This window comes from Hevea brasiliensis, chromosome 15, assembly GCF_030052815.1.
Source record: "Hevea brasiliensis isolate MT/VB/25A 57/8 chromosome 15, ASM3005281v1, whole genome shotgun sequence".
NCBI classification, from domain to species: Eukaryota; Viridiplantae; Streptophyta; class Magnoliopsida; order Malpighiales; family Euphorbiaceae; genus Hevea; species Hevea brasiliensis.
Genome location: NC_079507.1, coordinates 63,845,302 through 63,851,892, shown reverse-complemented (window position 1 = coordinate 63,851,892; position 6,591 = coordinate 63,845,302).

The following is a 6,591-nucleotide window of genomic DNA, read 5'->3' as shown; positions in this document are numbered from 1 at the left end:
TTGATGTTTGTGCTGTAAGCTGCAGATTACAGTACTAACTTGAGATTTATTGTGTAGAGCTACGTACTACCCAATAGTACATAAGGATAAGAATAGTTATAAATGACTTTCGCTTTGGTATAAATATACCAGAATAGAGTTTTATTACTAGAACTGAGTTTGAAAATCCTAATCTGGGATTTAAAACTCTATAATTAGAATATCAAAAGATCATGGTTGCAAGATAGTGAGAGTTAAAGACTTCGTTACCCTAACATGAATTACAATACATCAAGAATTGTTATGAGACTAGAGATTTTAGCATGGTAAAAATTTAAAAATAACACCTATAGGGCTAAGTCATCCAGTCTCCGATATCGGGTTTATAGTTGTTTTGGTATTGCAATTGATCTTTTGCTCAAAGTTTAGTAAGGAACAGTATTCTATTTGTGTGTAGCAATAAGACATAAAATATAATTTTGTTCCCCTAAAAGAGACAGGATACTATAGATGATAATTATAATTTATAAAACAGTTAAGAAATGATGTTCTACTTGTAACAGTAATTCGATAGAAACTAGTTAGCCATGTATTCTTTAGGAAGAGCACAATTTTATTGTGCAGATCGTAAGGATTAGATTAGAATTCAAGTGAAACTTTTGAATAGCATGGGAAATAGGAGAGTCCGGTAGACTCCCTTCTTAAGATTAAAGAATTGTTTATGATTAAAAAAAAAAAGGTAATGATCGCAACCAGCGAAAAATAAGCTATAGAATATTGATAGGTAAAAGAAGATATAGAAGTAAAAATTAGAACAGTTAGTGCGAATGTAATAAAGAAACGTTATGAATATTAGTTAAAGTGTTGACAAGAATGGTCAAAGGACCAAATCAAAGTAATATTGAAGTATAGTTGATTTATTAGGGACGATAAGAGGTGCTAAATTATGACTCGACAGTCGAGTTAAGGAAGAAGATTAAATTAAATTAAAAAAAAATAAAATAAAATAATTAAAGTTAAGTTGTGGAATGAAAGAAGGAAACAAATAGAACATTAAGAAATGAGAAAAACCTTATATGAGGAATTGCCACCAAGGCAAACAACTTACTTAAGATACGTAACGATATCCCGAACTATTTTATCAAGAAGGAAATAAGTTAAACAAAAGCAAACAAGATAGTGCAAAATGGCACATAGGCCTTGGTCATAAATGGAGATGGTAAGATAATGGTTATGGACCTATGGCCAAGAAAGAGATAAGCAGTTCATATATGACCAACAAGGTCATTTAAAAAAAAAAAGAAGACTACAAAGGAAAATAATTACTAAAACAATAGCAAGAAAAGACTAAAATATTATAAACTAAATTGAAGGTTGCATCAAATGATCAAGAGATTTGATAAGAAAAGAGTAAAACTAAGTTTTCACCCATAGGATCGTACGAGGTCCTAGAAAGAGTGGATCCACTAGCACATAGATTTGCTTATCTCTAAAATTGAAATGAATTTGAATCTAACTTATGACAGAAGCTCATAAGAAACTTGGCACATGAGGTGAGCAATCGATGAGTAAATAGTATTGATTAAAGTGCTAAGAAACCATCATTCAGGCCAGGAAGCTATTTAGGAGCGTGAATAGGACATGAGGAGACAGCATCCACAACTGTTCAGAGACTGATGCCAGGTAAAATTTCGAGGACGAAATTATTTTAAGGGGAGGAGAATTGTAACACCCCTATTTGTATAGCCTTGTATATTTCACTATTCCGGTGACCGGTGTCGGTCCGGACAATTAAGGGGATTAGAACCACACTTAAGACAACTAGATAAGCTATGAACACAAATAATTAGTAATTGCCAATTAGTTAAGTATAAATAAGAAAAACAAAACATAAGAAGTTAAACGAGCCGAGAGTCACAGCGATGGGTGACCTTCTCGGGAACGACTGCAAAGTCGATTTAAACTCAAATTTCGAACCGTAAAATGTGACGCCGCGGTCCTTAGGACCCTTATAAACACAGTGGAAAAGAGAAAATTATGAAAAGAACTGTTAAGCCAGTCAAATAATTAGGTCAAGGAGCCGAAAAAAATATTGGATTATTTGCAAACCGGGTCGAACCGGCGAGGGGCAATTTGGTAAATTGATAAATTGTGATTGAAATGAATAAATTGTCAGTGAATCAAAATATTTTTGTATTATTTTAGAATTCAAAAGAAATGTAAATAAATAGTTACTATTTGATGAAAATGATATTCAAATGAATAAGTTGCATAAAAGGAAATATTGATTTTTGAATGTTATGGATTTTAAAGAATTTAGAAATTTTAAATTCTTATTCATTATGAATTGTTAAGAATAATTTGTATTAAGTCTTAAATTATTAGTTTGTGCACCACTGAGTTCACCACTCAGCGATAGCTTTGTATGTTATCACAGATATAGAGACTAGAGGAGCAGTAAATTGAGCTGCTGAGGACAGGAGAGCTACCTGTTTGAAGTTATTGGGTATAATTTATACCCTGACTGTAAATATTCATTTTGATGTATGTATTGCACGTAATTGTATGGACATGTAAAATCGGTCTTGAGCAGCTTGTACAAAGTTTGTATAAAGTTGTAATAAATTTTAGTTTGGATTTTCTTAATGTAAGTTTCTAGTATGATGTATATATAAATTATTTTGTCATTAATGAAATATGATTGGTAGTATTTTATTTTAAATTGAATGAAATTCATTAATGGTATTTTGATAATTGTTGGATATTGGAAACGGTGAATTTGAATTTTGGAAGTTGATAAATGTATTGAAATTGATTGAGATGATTGTGACTTTTGAAGAAGAAGTTGAGAAAAAATTATTGGAAGTGTTTTTTTTTTTTTTCAGGTATTTGAAGAACTGTTTTCTCAAAATATAGACGGAACTCTGGCAAAATTTTTATAAAATTTGCGGAAAAATAAAATGGACTAAAAATATTAACTAGTTTTAATTTTAATTAAATGTTTTAAATACCTATTAGAAAATGCTAACCACTTATCAAAAATAAGAAAATTGTTTTAAAATCCCTTGTTAGGTACTTAATGAGTTATCTATAGATGAAGTGCGGTAGTTCATTAGGTATTTTACGGGATCATGTTATGCCTTACAGAGGGGTAAGGTGTGACACATATACCCATACACAGTATAAGTATGAAAGCAGTATTAAACTCAAATCACCTATATACAAGATAACTGTGTTATCTCAGGTCTAAAGATTATATGCACTGATATGATATATAACAATGCATTGACAAGAGTAAACTCCATGTGCTTGTCATATGTGTCACTAGTTTGACCTACTTATCATGTATAAGTGCCTATCATGTTCATTATATGGCATGAGACTCACCATTCCATCTTATTTATATCTCATATAAATACCTTAGGAACAAATATGATTATAATCTTTTTGGACAAGTCATGTCCTTATTGTGAAGTATCCTCGATTGTGAACCAATTTATGATACTTTATGCTAGAAATACTGTCACTCATATTCTTAACAACTTAAGAATAGAATTTCTAACAAAATATCAATGGACCTTTTCTATTACGCATAAATACATTATGTAAACGGAAAAGTAAAATTGCTTTTTATTAATAAAATATGTACAAGATACATATTAAATGATATGCTTTAGGGCATACTACTAACATACCCAACCTGCAAAGCCATTCAAACAATACTTTTAAAACCAAAGGCCTCAGGCCCACATTTCAACAATATCACATAGCTCCTCCCGAGCCCGTCAATCTAAACAATTCTCAAGTAACTACACAATTTAACTATGAGGCTTAAAACTAACATTTTTAAAAATCATGCAAACCAACTTCAAAAATTCTATAAACATGCCCCGCAGTTCTAAACGATGCTATTAAACTATTGTAAAAGGAATTATAATTTTCTGGCTGCCTACGAATATTTTATAAATTTTTATCTTAAGCCCGACATTAGGTATGTAACGCCCTCACCATAGGTAGTCCGTACATTTTACTGTTCCGACGACTAATGTCTGTTTGGACAGTTAAAATATCTGGAACTACACCTAGACTATAGTGAGGAGGCATAAATTGAAGAAATAAATGTTAAGAAAATATAGGAAAAATGTAGAGAAAAAAAAATTAAAGTTTAGAAAATTTATAAATTGGTACAAAAATAATAAAAATAACCCAATATGCACTACTAAGGGCATTTTGGTCATTTCACCCCCAAAGGTAAATTTTGACCTAAATGTCAAAATAAAAAAATTTAGAGAATAAAATAATTAACATTAATTAAAATTTATGAAATAGATTAGGAAAATGAGAAGAGAAAAGATAAGAAAAAAAAAAGAAAAGAAATAGCTTAGGAAAATTGAAAAAAAATTATAAATAGGCACTAGAGGATAAACTCTCACCCACTTCCATCTTCTTCCTCCATTTCTTCTCTCTCTCTTTCCCTCATTTCCTCCGTTGTTGTCAAGCTTCCAAGCTAGATTTTCCAAACTTCTACACATCAAAACCCATAGCCCACTTCACAAAAATACTCCCCACACCCTAAGGAAGCTATAGACACCCATTGGAAGCAAAAAAATTGAAGTTAGGGAAGCTCAAGTAAGGTTAGTGCACTAATCCCTCTTCTTCTCTTTATTAAACATGAAAAGCATGTTTAGCCAAGCATAAATATCATTAAAACAAAAAGAAAATCTTGAGGAAAGAACCCTTGAATTTTTGGCAATCATGAAACTTGAAGTTTGTTGCTTTTAAGTGATGAAAAATGGTTCCATGAGAATGTGTGATGAGTTGAAATGTTTGGGTGTTTGATTGTGTAGTGTTTGTGAAAATTTAAAACTTTGAAAACTAGGATTTGTGTAAATGCTTGAAGACTTGGTGTAAATATTGAAATTGACCTATTGAGTTGAGATTGTTGCTTATAGAAGTGTATTGCATGCAAATTGAAGTAAGGAAGTTGAAGGAATTGACATATTGAGAGTGTTCAATTTTCTGCAGGTTTGGACTCAATGAGTCCAGTGGGTTTATTGACCCATAACTAAAAATGTATAACTCCAATTGGTATAAAGCCAATTGGAGGTGAAAATAGACTCAAAATAGCCCATTTTTCATGTAGACACCACGCCCAAATTTTTCCAAAATCATGATCAATTCTCTGCCCAAACCTGGATGACCAAACATTGAAACCCAGAAAATGTCCAAATGAACAGTACGTGTTCATTTGGTCATAACTCTCTTCATACTGGTCCAAATGACCTAAAATTACATCAATGGAAAGCTTAGATATAGGGCTACACTTTTCATGAAGAACTTGACCCAGTTTTGCTTTTAACCAAATCAAATTGTTAGCACAGTTTGAGTCACTAAAACTGCCATCTTAGAAAATGACCAAATGAACAGTACGTGTTCATTTGGTCATAACTCTCTCTATACTGGTCCAAATGACCTAAAATTACATCAATGGAAAGCTTAGACATAGGGCTACACTTTTCATGAAGACCACTTGACTCAATTTTGCTTTTAACCAAATCAAATTGTTAGCATAAATTGAGTCACTAAAACTGCTAACCCAGAAAATGACTAAATAAATAGTACGTGTTCATTTGGTCATAACTCTCTCTATACTGGTCCAAATGACCTAAAATTTACATCAATGGAAAGCTTAGACATAAGGCTACACTTTTCATGAAGATCACTTGACCCAGTTTTGCCTTTAACCAAATCAAATTATTAGCAAAATTTGAGTCACTAAAACTACCAACCCAGAAATTATCCAAAATACTGTTCCTTTGGTATTTTGACCATAACTTGAGTTCTATAACCCCAAATTCAGTGATTCAAAAACTGAAATTCAAGTTTAAACATAGAGGAGCAATTGTTATGAAGGAAGTGTGACTAAATAGACATCCTAACCTAGTCAAATTCCTAGATAAAGATAACACATCAATATGAACCTAAAAAAAGGTTCACGGGAAAAATGCTATATATGATAATTAAAATACTCATAAGAATAATTAAATATTAAAAATGATATGAATATGTAAATTGGGACTAATGTCCTATTAATATGAAATTAATAGTACCAATGAATAGTAATAAAAAATAGTAACAGTGAATAGTGCTAAATTAATTAAAAATGTTTAATTGGCTACAGCATACCTAGACTTATTTATTTAATTTGGATAAATTGGTATACCAATTAGGGACTACAGATAGCAGTATTGCCTACCGAGAAAATCATGAACTGACAATATATGTCTGGTATGATTATTCTACAGGCTATATGCCTACTTACTGGCCATTATGCCTACTTTATTTTTGGCTTTACAAGCCTGATAATGGTCTCGTGCCCGGTACCGCCTCATGCACGATGGGCGATATCTTTGGATAGATATATGGCTGTCTAACCAGTATACACCCGTGCATCCTGCTTTTATAATTTGTTATAGGTTTCTTGGGCATTGAAAATGATTAATTAAGATTGAATATACAATAAGTAAACAGAAAAGATCATGAAAAATTAAATTGTTCCCAAAGTGTAATAAAAATGTAAAAGATACAGAAATTATGAATTTACCATTATTA